The sequence below is a fragment of the Lepidochelys kempii genome, chromosome 2 (genome assembly GCF_965140265.1).
Source record: "Lepidochelys kempii isolate rLepKem1 chromosome 2, rLepKem1.hap2, whole genome shotgun sequence".
NCBI lineage: Eukaryota > Metazoa > Chordata > Testudines > Cheloniidae > Lepidochelys > Lepidochelys kempii.
In genome coordinates this window covers 220,979,021-220,998,907 of record NC_133257.1, presented here as the reverse complement: position 1 = coordinate 220,998,907, position 19,887 = coordinate 220,979,021, and the positions used below count along the sequence as shown (strand labels likewise).

The 19,887-nt window shown below is 41.2% G+C and overlaps 1 protein-coding gene and 1 long non-coding RNA gene across 3 annotated transcripts in view; both read left to right on the top strand.

Moving 5' to 3' along the window:
• SDHAF3 (succinate dehydrogenase complex assembly factor 3) overlaps positions 1-19,887 on the top strand; it is a 78,491-nt gene that overhangs the window by 14,641 nt on the left and 43,963 nt on the right. The window lies entirely within an intron of this gene.
• On the top strand, positions 1,129-2,259 carry LOC140907596 (uncharacterized). The gene is made up of 2 exons (XR_012157548.1): positions 1,129-1,240; positions 2,136-2,259. It is a non-coding gene; the product is annotated as an uncharacterized lncRNA (long non-coding RNA).

Sequence of the window (19,887 nt, the reverse complement as noted above, 5' to 3'; positions counted from 1 at the left end):
CTCATTCATTTGAGTGTCTTTAGTTGTAGCTGATGAATGAGAGAGCTTGTGAGAATCAGACATGACCGCAGATAGGAAATCAGGATGCTGTTCTGACTGTCAGGCTAGATGTGTGTGGTGTGGCTGCAGTGACTTCCCTTAATCCGCTTGATCTGCTTTGGCATTAAATGCTTAGTCTTATTCACTCTCTGTGCAAGGCAGAGAGTTTGTTTTTTCTGCATCTTTGATTTGGGAAGTTTGCATAAAACAGCATTGAGGTGTAGTGATCATTTGGATAGAACAGCGGTGGGCAAACTTTTTGGCCCCGAGGGCCACATCTAAGTATGGAAATTGTATGGTGGGCCATGAATGTTCATGAAATTGGGGTTGGGGTGTGGGAGGGGGTGAGAGCTCCAGCTGGGGGTGCGGGCTCTGCAGTGGGGCCAGAAATGAGGAGTTCAGGGTGCGGGAGGGGGCTCTGGGCTGGGGCAGGGGGTTGGGGTGCAGGTGGGTGGGACTGAGGGGTTTGGAAGGCAGGAGGGGGATCAGGGCTGGGCAAGGGATTGGGCGTCAGGGATGCAGGCTCCGGACGGTGCTTACCGCAAGCAGTTCCCTGGAAGCAGCAGCATGTCCCCCCTCTGGCTTCTACACTGAGGCGTGGCCAGGCAGCTCTGCGCGCTGCCCTGTCTGCAGGCACTGCCCCTGCAGCTCCCATTGGCCCCATTTGCTGGCCAATGGGAGCTGTGGGGTTGGCGCTTGGGGCAGGCGCAGCGTTCGGAGCCCCCGGGCAGCCCCTAGGCATAGGAACCGGATAGATGTGCCACTGCTTCTGGGAGCCACGCAGAGCAAACCCCCAAGTCCACTCCCCGGCAGGAGCTTGAGGGCCAGATTAAAACATCTGAAGGCTGGGCTGTAGTTTGCCCACCCCTGGGATAGAACAATCAAAATGAAGGTTCCCCAGACAGATTTGTAAAACAGGATTCCATTGTAATATAGCCTTAAAATTTCATGGCCCCATTCTCATTCTACCGGTGCTGCCTCCAAATCTAGAAAAACACAAGCCCCGTTAGGGCCCTTAGTCAAGAATCCTTATCATATAGTGGAATCTTGTCTTTCAGAGAGAATTGGAATGATCTGTGAGTATACCCAGTAGATGAATTTGTATGTGTGTGGTACACATCTGTCGTGGGAAGAAGCATTTGGTACTTCTCATTTGGAAAGTGACATCATTCTCTTTTAGATTAGTCTTTCCACTACTGAGGTCGGTAATTTTTGTGTTTTTCTTTGTTCACATGGATATGGTATAATGTTTGATTAGCTTCTTTTGTTAACTCTGTTATATGTAAATACAGTGCCATTTCCCCTGCATTCCAATAATGGTGTGGTCTTGAGTTAATGGAAAATGAGACGGGCATTTGGTACAGGCCTTTACTGCATGTTCCAAGTTCAAAATGGCATGGGCAATACCATTAGTATTTTTAACACTGCTGCCATATTGCTATACCACTTATTGTTTTTGTTGTTAATATATGAATTTTAAAGCTTACCCTGTAGTTGTACCTGCGTGATCTTATGTCTAAATATTTAATGCTTTCAGTAACAACAGTGAAAGTATCAAGAGTCATACTATTACTAACACATTATTTAAAAAAATTGTAGTTTAAGTACAGAATTATGTCCTGGAACCCATTTATTCATCTGTGGATGATCCCTACTTCTCTCATAAATACAGTTTAGTAATAGCCAACACATGATTAGGTCTCTCAAAAGAATATTATAGTGAACACATTTGTTATTATCAGCATTAAAAAGAATATGAAGTTATCTTTTAAAAGATAATTTAGGCCTCCACCTAGTGGTGGTAGGGTATTCTGTCCAACAGAAATGAGACAAACAGGAAAAACATTACCTCAGCTACATATAACCTATTTATCTTGTTATGGGGCTTGTAGCTTTCAAACTTAACAAATCAGAAGATTGTGCACACAAATTATGTGCATAACTGTACATGACCGTGAGGTTTTTGTAACTTAGGGCCATCATGATTAGAACCTGTTATCCCAGGATTACATTCAGGTTCCTGAAGAACTTCTGAATCTATCAGAACATGATCTCCTGTTCTGCTGCAAATTTAATAATATTTCTGTTTTTTTCAGGGCTCTTGGATTATGCTTTAAACAAAAAGTCTAACTGGATATAAAAAAAATAGTGAAGATCAAATCTGTAAAGCCCATCTTTGTTTGTATGTGTACAAGTAAACATATTTTGTTAAGTTTCCAACTTTAGCACTCCTTAATTATTTGGACAAAACTGACTTTATTAGGAGATCCCTTGAGTAAGAACTGCTGAGTATGGCTTTGAAGAAGAGGAAAAGTTGCCAGACATTGTCTTTTCCATTTTGTTATTCTTCCAGTATCCAGTTTTATTATTTGTTTCACAGTAATGCCTAGAAACCCTAACCAGATTAGGGCACTATTGGGTTGAGGTTCTCTACAGACACATAGTCAAAGACAGTAACTGCTCAAATGAGCTTGCAGTCTTACCTTACGACAAAATGTAACAAGTGAGTGAAACAGGCTGGGGAAAAGTAAGATGGAGTAATAGAAAAACAATTTTTTTTCATAGAGCTTCTGTGTGCATGATTTGCAGATAGGGAGCTAAATAAGGAGATTTGTGCCAGTAATTTCTGCTTGCCACCTGCCTAGCTATTATCTGGAAATGATCTATAAACATTGCAGTAAAAGTGAATTCAAAAATAAAAAAGTAGAAAAAACTAGCATACCAACTTAAAAATCACTAGCTTTCCACAACAGCGATAGATAAAGTAGCATGTTCTGGAATAATTGCAGTCAAGTATCTAGTGCTGTGTTTGTGTATACATTAAGCATGTCCACTTCAGTACTGTGAAAGCCTGTGTAAGACTGAGGATACCTCAGAAAAGTTATTTTTATGAGCTAATGTAGTGGATGCATTTCATATTGAATCTGGAACTCTTCTTAAATAGTAACTCTTACCATAGATGCATAAATTCCAAAGCCAGAGGGACCATTGTGATCATCTAGTCTGGCCTCCTGTGTAATACAGGCCATAGAATGTCCCCAAAATAATCCCTAGAGCATCTCTTTCAGAAAAACATCCAATCTTGGTTTAAAAATATCAGAGATGGAGAATCCACCATGACCTTTGGTAAAATGTTCCAATTGTTAATTACCCTAACTGTTTAAAAATGTATGCCTTATTTCCAGTCTATTTCTCGCTTCAACTTCCAGCCATTGGATCATGTTATAACTTTGTCTGCTAGACTGAAGAGCCCATTATTAAATATTTGTTCCCCAGGTAGATACTTATAGACTGTAGTCTTAAATTTAACAAAGAGAAGGTAAATTGATTGATTGAGCTTTTTGAGTCTATCACTATAAGGCATGCTTTCTAATCCTTTAATCATTCTCATGGCTCTTCTCTGAACCCTCCTCAGTTTATCAACATCCTTCTTCAGTTGTAGGCACCAGAACTGGAAACAGAATTCCAGGAGCAGTTGTTATATATTGTACTCAAGATTCCCCTGTTTATACGTCCCAGGACTGGATCTTTTGGCCAAAGCGTCACAAAAGGAGCTCATGCTCAGCTGATTATCCCTCCCGCCTCTAAATCTTTTCATAGTCACTGCTTCTCAGGATGGAGTCCCCCATCTTGTAAGTATGGCCTACATTCTTTGTTCCTAGATGCATACAGTTACATTTAGCTGTATTAAAATGCATATTGTTCGCTTGCACCCAGTTTACCAAGAGATCCATATTGCTCCGAATCAGCGACCTGTCTTCATTATTTGCCACACCCCCAGTTTTTTGCCATCTGCAGACTTATCAGTGTTGATTTTATGTTTTCTTCCAGGTCATTGATAAAAATGTAGAAATAGCTTAGAGCCAAGAAATGATCCCTATGGGACCCTAATAGAAACATAACTGCTTGATGACAAGTCTCCATTGACAGTTACATTTTGAGACCTATCATTTAGCCAGTGACTAATCCACTTACTGTGTGTCATGTTAGGTTTTTAATCAAAATGTCAAGCAGTATCAAGTCAAATGCCTTATTGAACACTAAGTGTATTATGTCAATACTATTACCTTTTATCAACCGAACTTGTAATCTCAACAAAAAAAGATATCATTGGTTTGACAGGCTCTGTTTTCCATAAACCCATGTTGATTTGCATTAATTGCATTACTCTCCTTTAATTCTTTATTAATCAAGTCCCATGTCAGCTATTCCGTTACCTTGCCCAGTATCAATGTCAGGCTGATAGGCCTGTGACTACTTTGGTCATCCCACTTATGCTTCTGAATTCCCTGAAGTCATCTACTATCTATGAAATATCCCACGACTTAGTGTTGTTAATGCCAGTATGAGCCATCACCAGTGGATCTTTGTGTGTCAACTTCAGAAGCCTATCCAATCGGACATCTCATGTCTTGGCTCTGGGAAGGCAGCAGGCTGTCTTGTTGTCTGCCTGTCCCATGTAGAATGTTCTTTTGATTAATCTGAGTATTCGATTCTCTAACAAGAATTGTCCGTCTTCCTGGGACGATTGGAGAACTTTCTGCAGGCAAGCTTGATTTTCTTACATGTTGTACTGATCTGCCATCTATGTGTGTCTGGTACATCTCTCCATTCCCTTGGACCTATGGGATCATGAGAGGTATATTTTCCAAAGTTTTCACATTGAGGACCTGGTATTGATTTGAAACTTCTAGTTGTGTGGAATTCTTCTTGATCCCCTTCTCTCTAGTGTCCACAGCCTGCCTATCCTTGTATGTCTGCAGCCATGTCAAGTGCTGCCATGACCTTTTGCCTCTGGTGGTTACAAATGGCCAAGCCTCTTTTCTGACTTCCTCCCTGTCCGATTCCTTGGTGGCCAGCTCCAGTGTTCCTTGAGCCTAGGATATTGGTATTTCCCAAACCTGGCCATCTCAAAATTCCTCAGCTTCTCTGATTCTCAGAAATGTCTCTCTTTGGCCCTCCAATCCAAGATGTTGTTTCTTGCCGGAGCATCATGATGAGTTGCCTGCACATATGTCAATATGCAGGTTTCAAAACTGTTTTAGTTTTTTAAGGATATATTTCGTAATTGCACTTTTGTCCCATTGGCTTACTTGCATGAAGTCAATTGCAGGATCAGGACCTAAGGTAAAGTTTACTGTGGTATTGGATTCTGTCAAATCAAGTATGCATTTATGTGAGGTGAGGAATTTAAAGTTTTGTCTTTGTAACCTTGTGTTTGGATTAGCAACATAGAGGATCTTCATTTTGCTTGAGAAGGCTTTTGTATTGCTGAAGGTTTTCATCACTTGAAGCTGGGCCATGTGAATGTACATACAATAATAGCTCCTGTAATTGATTTCTTCCAGTTCACACTGTAACCTAATACTTGGAGTACACTGAGCGGCTTGTTGTTTGTACTGAAATCTTTTTCCTGTGCCTGGGAGCTACTAATTTCAAATTGTATTTTAATTGGCAATTACTTGGAAAATCAAGCTCTTGATAATTATAGTGCACTACAAAGTACATTGTTTATCTTTCTGATTTGTTTAAGGTCATATCCTTTAATTTCTTTTATATTAGATTTGTTGGGGTGTAGTGGGTTTAGATGACTCATTAAAATGATTTGTGCATTTTCTTTAGTTGTAGTGATCCATAGTACAGGTGAAAGCTGAAGCTGCTGCATGTTGATAGTTTAGGGTAATAGGAATTTATCTGTTTTCTTTACATTAAGAAATGAAGCCATTCCACGGACTCAAAAAGCCAGATCATTGGTCATCCATCCACTTGCCTTATCTACCCAGCACAAAGCACTGGAAAGTGGCCCTTATGGGGCAGCTGCAGATTTCCTTGATCTAGGGGAATCCCTGGGTGGCATAAAACTAGTGCAGCCAACTCTCTCTTAACCTCTTTCCTTTCCTCCTTCTCCTAGTTACTCCATTCCTGACATTGTAATGTATAGAATTCCTATAAGCCAACCCATTATATCTTGTATGGGTCAGTGTAGGCTATAACCCATTACCAATTCAGTTTGTCTGAATCTGGACCTGAACAGACCATCTCTGAGGATTTACTTCTCCAAGCCATTCAGTCCTTAACCTCAGCAGAGAAGCTATCGGCAAAGTGCTGAGTTGTGATGATGGTTTTATGACATGAGTACCAGCCCATAATGAACTGAATTCACCAATTTGTGTTATGGAGATCAGTGAACAGTCTTAATCTGATATCTACTGTCACTCCAGAACTTCTTGTTCTAAAACATACGGAACTGTGAATTCACATAGTGCTTTACATATGACTATATCCAACTCTGTAATCTGCCATACTGTTAAAAAAAAAACAAAAAAAACTTCCAAATGATTAATTCCCCCTTTACATAAAGAAATTTTAAAAGTTTAAAGCTTTAATAGATATTCTGGCAGTTTGTCTGTTTCTATGCATTATGGTCAGTTTTTGTTGACATAAGTGCCATTTCTGAAGTTTCCACATGATGGCAGCAAATACTTACATTTCAAAAGCTTCTTCCTAGACTGGAAGAACTTGGGAATTTTCATGTTTTAAATTTAATTTAATCAGATTGCTTACACTGTAAATTCTTTCCAAAAATCAAACACTAATCTTATACTTAGAATTGTAAATATTTAGTATGGGTCCATCCCTCAGTCCTTCAGTTCTGGCCTATTTGTTTTATCCTACCCTTTTGCTTGGATACATTCCTCTTGCTTTTTTAATTATTTCGATTTTCTTGTCTTTGAATGACATTTTCTTTTAAATTTTTTACAAGAGATTCTGAAAAGTGCAAAAGTGATTTAAAAATATTTTAAGTTGAATCTATAGATTTTATGTTATTCTCCATTGTGTTTGCGCTCTAATATGTTTGAAGACCTTACGTGTCTCTGTAATCTTACTTCTATAATACATCCAAATAATCTATGTTCTAAAAATGTCAAGGCTGCAAATTTTAGCACTTAAAAGTCTGGAACTGCTAGAATTAAGGTTGCCAGTGCAATCTTAATTCACACACCCCTCGCCCCCAGGCCCAAGCAGTATGTTTTTTCAGTACATGATCTACTTTTTCCACAGGGCACCTGCCTTGTTCAGTGAATGAGGTAGTTATTCAGTATTTCTTTTTATTTTCCTCATTCATCCAAACTAGAGCTGGGTGAATAACTGATGGTTGGAAGTTCTGAAAAAATAGAAAAAAATCTATTTGGGTATGAATGACCATGAATAGTTAGGTTTCAGAGTAACAGCCTTGTTAGTCTGTATTTGCAAAAAGAAAAGGAGTACTTGTGGCACCTTAGAGACTGACCAATTTATTTGAGCATAAACTTTTGTGAGCTACAGCTCACTTCATCGGATGCATACTGTGGAAAGTGTAGAAGATCTTTTTATACACACAAAGCATGTGTGTATAAAATTGCTTTGTGTGTATAAAAAGATCTTCTACACTTTCCACAGTATGCATCCGATGAAGTGAGCTGTAGCTCACGAAAGCTTATGCTCAAATAAATTGGTCAGTCTCAAAGGTGCCACAAGTACTCCTTTTCTTAGTGAATAGTTATTGGACCAGAGAAAGCGTGAGAGTGACTCTAGCTTGGTGGTTAGGGCAGTCACCTATGATATGGGCGACACAAATTCAAGTCCCTGCTCCAGTGAGAGGCCCACCCTGGAATATCTGTCTCTCTTGTAGTGAAGGAGGCCCAAGTTCATATCCTGTTTCCACATCAGGCAGAGTGCGGAATTGAATCTGGGCCTCCCACATCCCAGGGGAGAGCCCTAAGGCCATGTCTACACTACAAAAGTACTCCGATGTTACAGAAGTCGATTTTGGGGAACAGATTGTATAAAGTCGAGTGCATGCATCCACACTAAGCACATTAATTCGGCGGTGTGCCTCCTTAGTACCGTGGCAAGCGTCGACATTCTGAGCAGTGCACTCTGGGTAGCTATCCCACAGTTCCCACAGTCCCCGCTGCCCATTGGAATTCTGGGCTGAGCTCCCAATGCCTGATGGGGCCAAAAATTTGTCGCGGGTGGTTATGGGTAAATGTCATCAGTCAACCCTCCCTCTCTCCATGAAAGCAACAGCAGACAATCATTTCACTCCCTTTTCCCTGGATTACCCGAGCAGATGCCATAGCACGGCAAGCATGGAGCCCGTTCAGCTCACTGCAGCAGTTATGACCATTGTAAACACCTTGCGCATTATCGTGTAGTTTATGCAGAACCAGCACTTGAGAAACCAGGCGAGGAGGTGACGGCAGCATGGTGATGAGGACATGAACACAGATTTCTCTAAAACCGTGGTCCCCAGCAATTTGGAGATCATGGTGTTACTGGGACAGGCTCATGCTGTGGAATGCCGATTCTGGGCCCGGGAAACAAGCACAGAGTGGTGGGACCTCATAGTGTTGCAGCTTTGGGATGCAACAGTGGCTCCGAAACTTTTGCAGGCGTAAGGGCACTTTCATGGAACTTTGACTTGCTTTCCCCTGCCCTGAAGTTCAAGAATACCAAGATGAGAGCAGCCCTCACAGTTCACAAGCGAGTGGCAATAGCCCTGTGGAAGCTTGCAACACCAGACAGCTACTGGTCAGTTGGTAATCAATTTGGAGTGGGCAGATCTACTGTGGGGGTTTCTGTGATGCAAGTAGCCAATGCAATCATTGAGCTGCTGCTATCAAAGGTAGTGACTCTCTGGGAAATGTGCAGGTCATACTAGATGGCTTTGCTGCAATGGGATTCCCTAACTGTGGTGGGGCTATAGACGGAAATATATTCCTGCCTTGGGACCGGACCACCAGGGCAGCCAGTACATAAACCGCAAGGGGTACTTTTCAGTGGTGCTGCAAGCACTGATGGATCACAAGGGACGTTTCACCAACATCAACGTGGGAGGGTCGGGAAAGGTTCATGACGCTCGCGTCTTCAGGAACTCTGGTCTGTTTAAATGGCTGCAGGAAGGGATTTACTTCCCAGTCCAGAAAATAACTGTTGGGGATGTTGAAATGCCTATAGTTATCCTTGGGGACGCAGCCTACCCCTTAATGCCCTGGCTCATGAAGCCGTACACAGGCAGCCTGGACAGTAGTAAGGAGCTGTTCAACTATAGGCTGAGCAAGTGCAGAATGGTGGTAGAGTGTGCATTTGGACGTTTAAAGGGTGGGGTGGGAGGTTGATGCAAATCGCCTGGCCGCTGCATACCTGCAGCCAGACACCAGAGCGGTTAGAAGAGCATAGCAGGAAGCGCTGCGCATCAGAGAAGCTTTGAAAACCAGTTTCATGACTGGCCAGGGTACTGTGTGACACTTCTGTTTGCTTCTCCTTGATGAAAACCCACACCCTTGGTTGCCTCTAAATTCCCTGTAAGCCACCCGCCCTCCCCGCTTCGATCACAAGGAAAGGAAATAAAGTCACTATTGTTTAAAAAACATGTATTCTTTATTAATTGATTATAAAATAGGGAGATAACTCACAAGGTGGGGTGTGGGAGGAGGGTAGCAGGGAAGGAAAAGGCCACTTTAAAACTTGTTGAATGCCAGCCTTCTGTTGCTTGGGCTGTCCACTGGGGTAGAGTGGTTGGGTGCCCGGAGCCTTCCCCCCCGCCCCGCAGCGTTTGGGCGTCTGGGTGAAGAGGCTATGGAACATGAGGAGGAGGGAGGGAGGTTAAACAGGGGCTGCAGCGGCAGTCTGTGATCCTGCTGCTGTTCATGAACCTCCACCAGACGCCAGAGCATGTCCGTTTGATCCCTCAGTAGCCCCAGCATTGCCTCATGCCTCCTCTGATATTCCTGCCACCACCTCTCCTTACATTCATTGGCCGCTTTTCTGTACTCTGCTATTGTGTCCCTCCACACATTCTGCTGAGCTCTGTCAGTGCCGGACGACTGCATGAGCTCAGAGAACATTTCATCGCACGTGCTTTTTTTTTCGATGCCTTATCTGAGATAGCCTTTGGGACGGAGGAGGGAGGCTTGAAACATTTGCAGCTGCTGGAGGGAAAAAAGGGAGTGAAGTATTTAAAAAGATACATTTTACAGAACAATGGCTATACTCTTTCACGGTGAACAACACTATTCACATTACATAGCACATGTGATTTTGGTACAAGGTCGCATTTTGCATCTTATATTGAGTGCCTGCGGCTTTGGTGTTAGAGATCACACACGCAGTGCCAGGCAACAGAATTCGGCTTGCAGACGGCCATGGTAAGCCATAGTCTTTTGGCTTCTGCAACCTTCATAACAGCAGTGCCCTCCTCTCCCATACCAAGCAAAGCACGTTGAGTTGGCCATTTAGTGCTGCGGTTTTCCTGTTAACGTGCAGCAGCAGAAACCAAACTAACCCCCTCCAATCCAATTCTCTGGGATGATCGCTTTTCCCCTCCCCCCACCACCTGGCTGTTATCAGGGAAGATCCCTGTTAGCCAAACACAAATAGCTCAGTGCCAATGCCGCTCCCTCCCCCCCCCCCCCCCCCCCGCATGGCTAACTGTGGGGTGGATTTCTTTTCAGCCACAGGCAAACAGCCCAGTAGGAACGGCCACCTCTGAATGTCCCCTTAATTAAATTCCCCTATTTAAACCAAGTTACCATGAACAATATCATTCTCCTGAGGATAACACAGAGAGATCAAGAACGGATGTTGCTTGAATGCCAGCAAACACCAGGACCATACACTGCCAGGCTTTGTCATGCAATGATACCAAATTATTTGCTACTGGCATGGCGTGGTAAAGTGTCCTACCATGGAGGACGGAATAAGGCTGCTCTCCCCAGAAACCTTCTGCAAAGGCTTTTAGAGTATCTCCAGGAGAGCTTCATGGAGATGTCCCTGGAGGATTTTCACTCCATCCCCAGACACGTTAACAGACTTTTCAAGTAACTGTACTGGCCACGAATGCATCCCAAGTCCTCAGGTCTACTTACTCATTAAAAAACGTTTGCTTTTATAACATGTATTATATTTAAAAAGGTATACTCACCAGAGGTCCCTTCTTCGCCTTCATTGGGTTGGGAGGGTATTTCAGTCAGGGTGATAAAAAGATCCTGGCTGTCGGGGAAAAACGGTGTGCTGTGTGCTCTCCTCAAGCTTGTCCTCCTCTTCTTCCCCGTCAGCAAAATCCTCAGGCATGGCAGAGACTACCCCATCATCGGAATCCCGGGTCGGGTAGTGGTGGCAGCCCCCACTAGAATTGCATGCAGCTCAGCATAGAAGTGGCATGTCTGGGGCTCAGTCCCGGAGAGTCTGTTCGATTCTTTGGTTTTCTGGTACGCTTGTCTGAGCTCCTTAAATTTCATGGGGCACTGTGTTGTGTCCCTGCTGTAGCCTCTGTCCCTCATGACCTCGGAGATTTTTTGAAATGTTTTGGCATTTCGTCTTTTGGAACGTAGTTCTGCTAGCACGGATTCCTCTCCCCGTACAGCGATCAGATCCAGTAGCTCCCGTTCGGTCCATGCTGGAGCTCTTTTTCGATTCTGGGACTGCATGGTCACCTGTGATGATGAGCTCGCCTGGCCAAACAGGAAATGAGATTCAAAAGTTTCCAGGGCTTTTCCTGAACACCTGGCCAGTGCATCCGAGTTCAGAGTGCTGTCCAGAGCGGTCACAATTGAGCACTGTGGGATAGCTCCCGGAGGCCAATATCTTCGAATTGTGTCCACACTAACCCTAATTCGAAACGGCGATGTCGATTTCAGCGCTAATCCCCTCGTTGGGGAGGAGTGCAGAAATAGTTTTTAAGAGCTCTTTATGTTGAAAAAAATGGCTTCATTGTGTGGATGGGTGCAGGGTTAATTCGATTTAACGCTGCTAAATCCGACATAAACTCGTAGTGTAGACCAGGCCTAAGTGCAGGGTTAAAAGGGGAGACCGCCACTGCTGCTATCTCCTCTTCCTGTTTTGTGAATGGCATATAAGTCCCAGACAGATTATTTTTGGGTTGAAACTATTTGGCAATTCATGTGAACACATAATTAGTGACCAGTTGTGAAAACGTTGGTTGAAAAGACTTGCCTGGCATCATATAGGAACTCTGGCAGAGGCAGGGGTAGAATCAAATTCTTTCCAGTGGCATTCAGCTGTATGAACCACAAGACCATCCTTTTCTCCTCCTGCAGTTCCCTGCCTATTCTCTCCATATTTTCCAACTTCTGCAACAAATGAGGCAGGACCCTATGGACAACAGCCTCAGGCACTACGTGATTGTGATGCATTCCCAGCACAGGTTCATCCTGATCTGTGCACCGAATGAGGCAGGCGTCTGGTGTTAAAAATAGTATGTGATCATGTAATTACTATAACATAATTGCCTACACAGCCTTAATTCTGGCATTTCCTAATTTTTGGCTGATTGACTTTGCAACCTTAATGTTCTTTTTAACATAGCTTATTTTTAATGCAATTTCTTAACTTTTATATAAAAAACCTAAACTGAAAAAAACAGAAATTCCATCAAGATATTGACCCCCAACTTGGGTCATCAGCTGGGTTTAAGACTTCAGAACCACAGCAAAAACCTCCTACCATTTGAGCTAATGGAGTAATTGGCAGCAGAGGTAGACTGCTATCCTTTATGTGGACCAGTAACTATAATGGGGGGATGAGACACACTCTTTGCCAGTGAGTTTCACCTCTGTTTTCTGCAAGCAGAGGAAAGTAGAGACTGAGGACTTCTTGGTTCAATTCCAGGTTCTGTAGGGGGATGGGCCGTAGTGGTTATATACCCTTCTGCTGCCTGGTCTTAGCCTGCCCCCCCGCCTTTGCTCCTACTCACACATGTTGGCTCCTCCCTTCCCTCTACTCATATCCACCCACAACCTGACTCCTGTCCTTCCCCTCCTTGGCTATTATCCATCTCCTGGCTCCAGGCTCCCTGCCCGTCTGCCCCTCTTCCAACCACCTTCAACTTCTGTTCCTCCCTCTCTAACCTCTCTGCATCCCAGTCAGGTTCCTTCCATCTTTTCCTCCTTACTGTTTGGGTACCAGCAGAAGGGACATTGAGAACACAGGGGAGGTAGTCTCTGCTCTCAGTTCAGTTGCTTGACATTGGTCTCTGGCAGCTGGGATGAGCAATTGCACAGAAAGTCCTGCATGCTCAGTGCACATGGAATCTTCAGAGAATTTATCTGCTAAACTTTAGCAAGCCTCTACTGAGCATGAGTGAATTGAGATCTTTGGAGGCATGTAACTTGGCCTATTTTGACAGCAAAAGGTCCATCTGTGACACCACATTGCCTCACCCCCTTGCCAAATATCAAGTCCCTGCTCCAAAACATGGAGGTGCTCCAAAACTTCTTAATGAAACAGTTATAAGATATAGATATGGGCAAAACAACATTTTTTTTTCTAATTTCAGTTTTAGAAATGGCAACACCCAGCATGAAAAAATTCAGCCTAAATGGTTAAAGTTCGGCAAAGTTATAAGCAACATTGAAACGGGATCTTATAATGGGAAGTGTATGGCAATCTTAACCATAGATGTCAATGCCATCTCCCCTTACAATTATGTTCCAGTTTCTCTAGGAATTATTAGTTCACTCTGCGTGTGTGTGTGTGTGTGTGTGTGTGTATATACACATCTATACAAAACCTTTTTACTTCATTTAAAATAGTTAAGCTGTGTAATTTAAACTCTAAATTTTTTTCACACTTCTTATTTTAATTTACACTTGTTTCAAGATTACAGCAAAATGCCATAGCTGTTCTCTGTTCCTCTTAGAGTGACAGTTTTTTTTAGAAATTCACTTTGGCACCTGTTGGCAAGCTTCCTACTATGATTACAGTAAAACATAAGAGTTTCTGTAAAATAGCTCTACCTTTCAAGTGTTAGATTAAACAAAGCATACAATATCATGTCTTTAGTACCTGGCAAAGATGGTATCTCAGGTATATTTTCTGCAGTTCTGTTATTGATACACAATTCTGTATGCTTTTTTTTTCTTCTTTTCATGACTCTAGTGTTGGTACTGTAGCATCCTGGTTCCTATCTGGTAGTACAATACCATCATTATTGCCATGAGGAAAGTATATGAATTGTATAGTTCTCCTTAAGAAAAATAGTGCTGTCCCAGGAACTGATGAGGTGAGTGGAAGGTGCTTTGTGAACAATGTACTTTGTTGTCATGAATGGTTTCAGAGTAGCAGCCGTGTTAGTCTGTATTCGCAAAAAGAAAAGGAGTACTAGTGGCACCTTAGAGACTAACCAGCTTATTTGAGCGTAAGCTTTTGTGAGCTACAGCTCACTTCATCCAATACATCCAATGAAGTGAGCTATAGCTCACAAAAGCTTATGCTCAAATAAACTGGTTAGTCTCTAAGGTGCCACTAGTACTCCTTTTCTGTTATCATGAATGTCAGTTTTGCTTACCATCTGACAGCAGATGGCAGTCCTGAACAGGGAGACCAGCATATGCAGCAATGACTGAATGGCGGACAATGTTTGTGAGGTGGCTTGTTCCTTAGAAGCCTTCGTGACAATAATCTTGGTATTTTCATTTGTCTCTTTAGAGTATGCAAATTATACTTCAAGCAATTAAATACTTATTGGTGACTTTCTTAACACTACTCAGTACAAAATATTGTAAAAACTGTTCTGAAGAATTTTTTCTACTGTTGCAGTGAAAACAGGTGGATTAAAAAGCCAGTAAATAAAATTAGCTTTCTGGTCCTGCAAAGTTATTGAATTTTGGAATTAGTTGAGTTGAGCAGCTGTTTTAGTTGACTAGAAACTAAAGTAGAAATATCTCAGAGCTCAAGGAGCTTTGTTATGAGATTGATCTATACATTAGGGTTCACTGAAGGGATTAGGGGTCTTTATTGGGAACTGGAAAACCCCACTCATTATCATAGTTTTTTAAAGTGCCTCACTGATTTTGGAACACAGGTCCCCGTGACTTTCAATGGGACTTTTGCTTCTAAGTCACTTAGGCTCTTGGGAAAATAATACCCAGTCTCTAATATATGTGTAATTACATATGTCAAGAAACAGAATGGAAATGCCAAACAATAAAAACGGGCCATGATATTTTAGTCCCTAGTAAGAATTTTCTATTATTTACGTATTTACTATTTATTTTGGAAACAACTTAACGTGGCTAACTGTCTTTGGTTATGAATGATGGCATGTCCCCATATCTGAACCGTAAGTTACATGCACATATACCAGAAGCAGACTCCTATTTTTTAATGGTTGAGGGTTTCATGTGCTCATGGTATGGATAAACCTTGTGTTCGCCATAGAAGTCTGCATTGGAGGACTAGTGGCTCTAATAATCTGCAATTGGTGAGGACAAACTGTGGTTATTGTTACGGCTTATACGCTGGAATATCAGCCTTCCCTTGCTCAGCCCCAGGTTATGGGGATAGATTTAATCTCCCTAACCCCTCCATGCTGCACCAGTAGAGAGCCTGTTCTGCTAAATGTAAAAGGCTTCCCAGTTTAGTTAAAAATTGATTTAAGGTACTGTATTATTCAACAGTGCTGTATTGGATAGTGGAGGAGGGACCATTGTAAGGATCTTTTTATTTTCTATTGTACTTCATGAATGTGCTAGATCCTTGAAGTAGTGGATGTGTCATTACACAAAATAAAACTATTTCCCCATGTTTATTCCCCCCCCCCCACTGTTCCTCACATGTTCTTGTCAACTGCTGGAAATGGCCCACCTTGATTATCACTACAAAAGGTTTTTTTCCCCTCCTGCTGGTAATAGCTCACCTTACCTGATCACTCTCATTGCAGTGTGTATGGTAACACCCATTGTTTCATGTTCTCTATGTGTATAAATCTCCCCACTGTATTTTCCACTGAATGCATCCGATGAAGTGAGCTGTTGCTCACGAAAGCTCATGCTCAAGTACATGTGTTAGTCTCTAAGGTGCCACAAGATCTCCTTTTTTCTAGATTCACTTGTGTTGGTGCAGGGAAGCAGGTATTGACAACGGGGTGCCACTCCAACCCTGGGGGATTCACTGGGGAGGAGAGCAGGCAGTGTCTCTGTCACTGCACTCCCCCAGGGTTTCCACCAGAGGAGGGCAGCTTTAAATTGTGGCTGGGATTCCATGGAGGCTTTGTCAGATTAAGGCTACTGAGGATGTACTGAATCAGAGAAGCCTTTGCCACGTTAGCCATACCTCGGCCCAGCCAATACTGCTGCTGTTTGTAGCAATGCTACTGTGGGCCTTGTGGAAGAGCCGTGATTGCAAGGTGCTCTTTAATGCCCCAGATCATCTTTTCAGTCCCTTTGATTTAGATGAGAAGAAAAATACACTTAACCATTTAAAAGAAAAAGACTCGTGCACGTACAATAACTCAAACATCATCTCTTTAAAACTACTGTTTTCTTTTTTAAAAAAAAAAAAAAGCACTCTTGGGCTTGAGGAAACAAGCAGTTAAAATGAAAGATCGACATTCAGTAGTGTAAGTGCTTCTATCATCTGTTTTGGATTTTATTGTGTGTCTCCTGTCTTCAGATGGATAGTTATTACATTTAATCTAATCTGGTTTTTTTTAATGGGGAAATTTGGAATGCACATTCATATTTCTGAAATATTGCATGATTGATGCATTGAGCAGTAGAGGTAGCTATATATTAAAAGTCCTGCATTTGCAAATGTGATTTCAGTTTTGAAATGCTAAAACCATGTGCTTTTTTCATCAGTATGAAAGTTAAAAGAATGAACTGGCACAAAGAAACTTTGTAGAATCCTTTTCTGGCTGTTACGTATTGTAAAATGGGTTTTGGATAAATCAGAGAAAAACAAATCTCCTGTTCGTTAAATTGATACTTTACAAATGATGTCCCATAGCCTATGTAAAGGAGAACATGAGGACCAGAAACCGTTTTATAATATGCATTTATTCATATTAGTCAGCTTTTGTAATGAGTTTTTTTTCTTCTAAGGACTCTTGTTGTATTCCCACTAAGTTTCAGAAACAAGTCTTCTGACTTCAATGTCCACTGTAACATGTTGAATCCTTCCTTTTTTAAAATATTCTCTGTAGTCTTTCCTAGTATGAGCTATTAATTCATTGACTGCAGTTTTTCTGATACTGAATTTGCAATGTGTTAATTGTTCTCCAAGATTTGTTTGATGTCTGTTCCTTTGTCTTGTTATGCATGTTAAATAGTAAATAATAAGACCTGATCCAAAGCCCATTGAAATTGATAGAAAGACTGCCAGTGACTTTAGTGGGCTTTAGATCAGTCCCATAGTGCAATAGTGCTCTGTTTAGAGGTCAGTGAGGTCCACATTGTGCTAGGCGCTGTATGAACATATGGTAAATTCCATTCCTTGTCTCAAAGCAACGGACACTTACTGCAGTAACTGACAAGGTCATGTAGCCACAATCAAAACCGTGACCTGATTTTGCTCTGTTTACTTTGGTGGAATTACTCATAATTCATAATGCTGAACAACTTTTGTATTGAAAGATGTCCTGGTAAGGGACTGTGCCAGTGCTAAGGGAAGTGGGGTTAGAGGAGTAAAATAACATGTAGCAAGCCAGATGGCTGGCTCTGTTATGGAACAGCTCCTGGAGGGCACTGCATTTTGTCTGAGCAGTTCTGGGTTTAATATGAAGAAGGCTAAACTGTGAAAGTTGAGGTTTAGTCAGTGTGTGTTGGACAAAAGATTCCATTTACTGGGCAATATGCACTCAGCTCCAGTGACTGTCTGAAATCACCCTTTCAATCAGAATTGTGGAATGATCAAATAAATACAATCCAGTTTCTTGGTGGTGGTTTTTTTTTTTCTTCTGCACTATGTCAGGCTTTCAAACTATTGTTTTTTAATTGAAACGATGGCTTTTTGTGATACTTTTTGCAACTGCACTATGGATTCACAAACAGCAAAATTTTTATTATAGCCTTTTTAGTATCAGTAGTTTGAATTCTTTTTTCTGATAGTAAAACAAAATTGAAACCAAATATAAGAAACAAATGCTTAACAGTTGTTCAAAATAATCTGTTCTTCTTATGCTCCTCTTCCTTGTTTGTTTTCCTTTGCCAAGTAGAGTTGAAATCTTACATGCTGAAAACAAAACTGCATCTGTCCTAGTATTTGTTTGCTTTATTCCATACACAACAGTTTTATTTAGTGGCTTTTGTACAAACAATTTGTAAGTGTCACTTACAACATAGGTAGGGAAACTGGAAAAAGAAAATAACTAAACAAAATCATTACATTTTTGTAAGTGTCCTGAGTAGAACAATAATGAAAAGACATACAAACCTATTCCAGACTTTTAGCAAAGACTAACTATAAAATATAAAGAGACAAAACACTTAGGAAAGTTGAATTTAAGGTGTGAAAATATACATATATATATTCTGAAATAAGTGAAGATCAAAGTAACAATCACACAAGTTTGAGGAAGGACACATCTAATTTGAAATACATTGGATTTTAGAAAGAGACACTATGGGGAATGAGATAAAATACAGGGAAACTAAAGCCATGTCTAGTTAAATTCTTACTCATAGAGACACTGTTGAATATGGACATAATTCTGAAGGTGATATAATCATGTGAATATATGCAAGCAACAATTGTAAATTCTCCCAGTAAGATTTCTTCATTTTAGCTCAGAACACTGTTCAAGGCAAATGATGGCAGGCAGTATCACTCAGATTTATATTTTCTGTCGACTAGCATTATCAGCGCTAAGTGATCATGTGACAAACCGTGTTTAGTATTGTGTCCCGCATTAGGATATGTAGAGAGACAAAGATAAGTTCTCTTTAAAAGAAGGTATGATGTGCCTCTTCATTTACTTTACTGAAATATACCTTATAATATAAAAGAGACCATAAAGTATGAAGATGGACCAACTCAAATACAAAACTATTCAGCTAAGAGAATGGAGCCAAATTCAGTTTTCCAGTACTTCATAATTGGAGAAAACTGAGAAGATTGAAGAACGTGAACTAAACTTTTATTCTCATGTACATCCTGCTTTTTCACTCAGTCTTCTAACACATACAATTAAATATTACAAAAGACAGATCACTAATGATTCTGGTAGTCCATAACTAGCCTAAAAGAAATTGATATCTGGATTTAGTAAACATGTTAGTGTTTTGACTGATTCCTCTTTTATTCTGACCCGAATTTTATAGCAGGGATTTGTCAGCCATTCAAACCTCTTCAGGTTACGCTGTATGTCTTTGAAAGAAAAATTTTGCTCAATAAAAACTACTCATCCCAAGAGAGAATGCAATACTTGTCTTTGCACTGAAATATCATTAAAACTCAAGCTGTTATGTGAAAGAAACATTTGACTCAGAAAGGTAACCATTGCAGAGAATATTGAATTCTCTACAGCCAGGGTTATCACTGGGCCTCAGCACTGACGCTCTTGGAGTTCAGTTGTCAGCATTGAGTACTACTTTACTGTCAGATGGACAAAATCTAATCTCTTCCCATTATGTTCTCAAATTCTCATAAGCTGTCAAATTGTATATAGTTGTCTCCAAATCAGGAAGTGTCCTCTTTGGAACCTGAATGCAGTTCTGAAAGCTTTAACAGATATCTCTCTCTGAACTTCTTTCTCACTCTATTTCCAACCTATTAAAGCAGTAGTCCTTATAGCCATTACCCTAGCAAAAAAAGGTTTCAAAGCTCGGCAGTCTATTCGGTGAAGAGCAATTCTGAGTAGTCCACAGAGGAAAAAATCCTATTAAGAACTTTGACTCATTCCTTAAAGGAGAATGTAGTTTGTCAGAGGATAAAAGAAATCTTACTGTCTTTCTAAACTCTCTATCTGTGTCAGGAAAGACGGTGTGGTACATGCTTGATACGAGAAGAACTATAAGGCTCTTCTTCAGCTGAACAAAGGATTTTAGGCAGTGATAGCTTGCATTT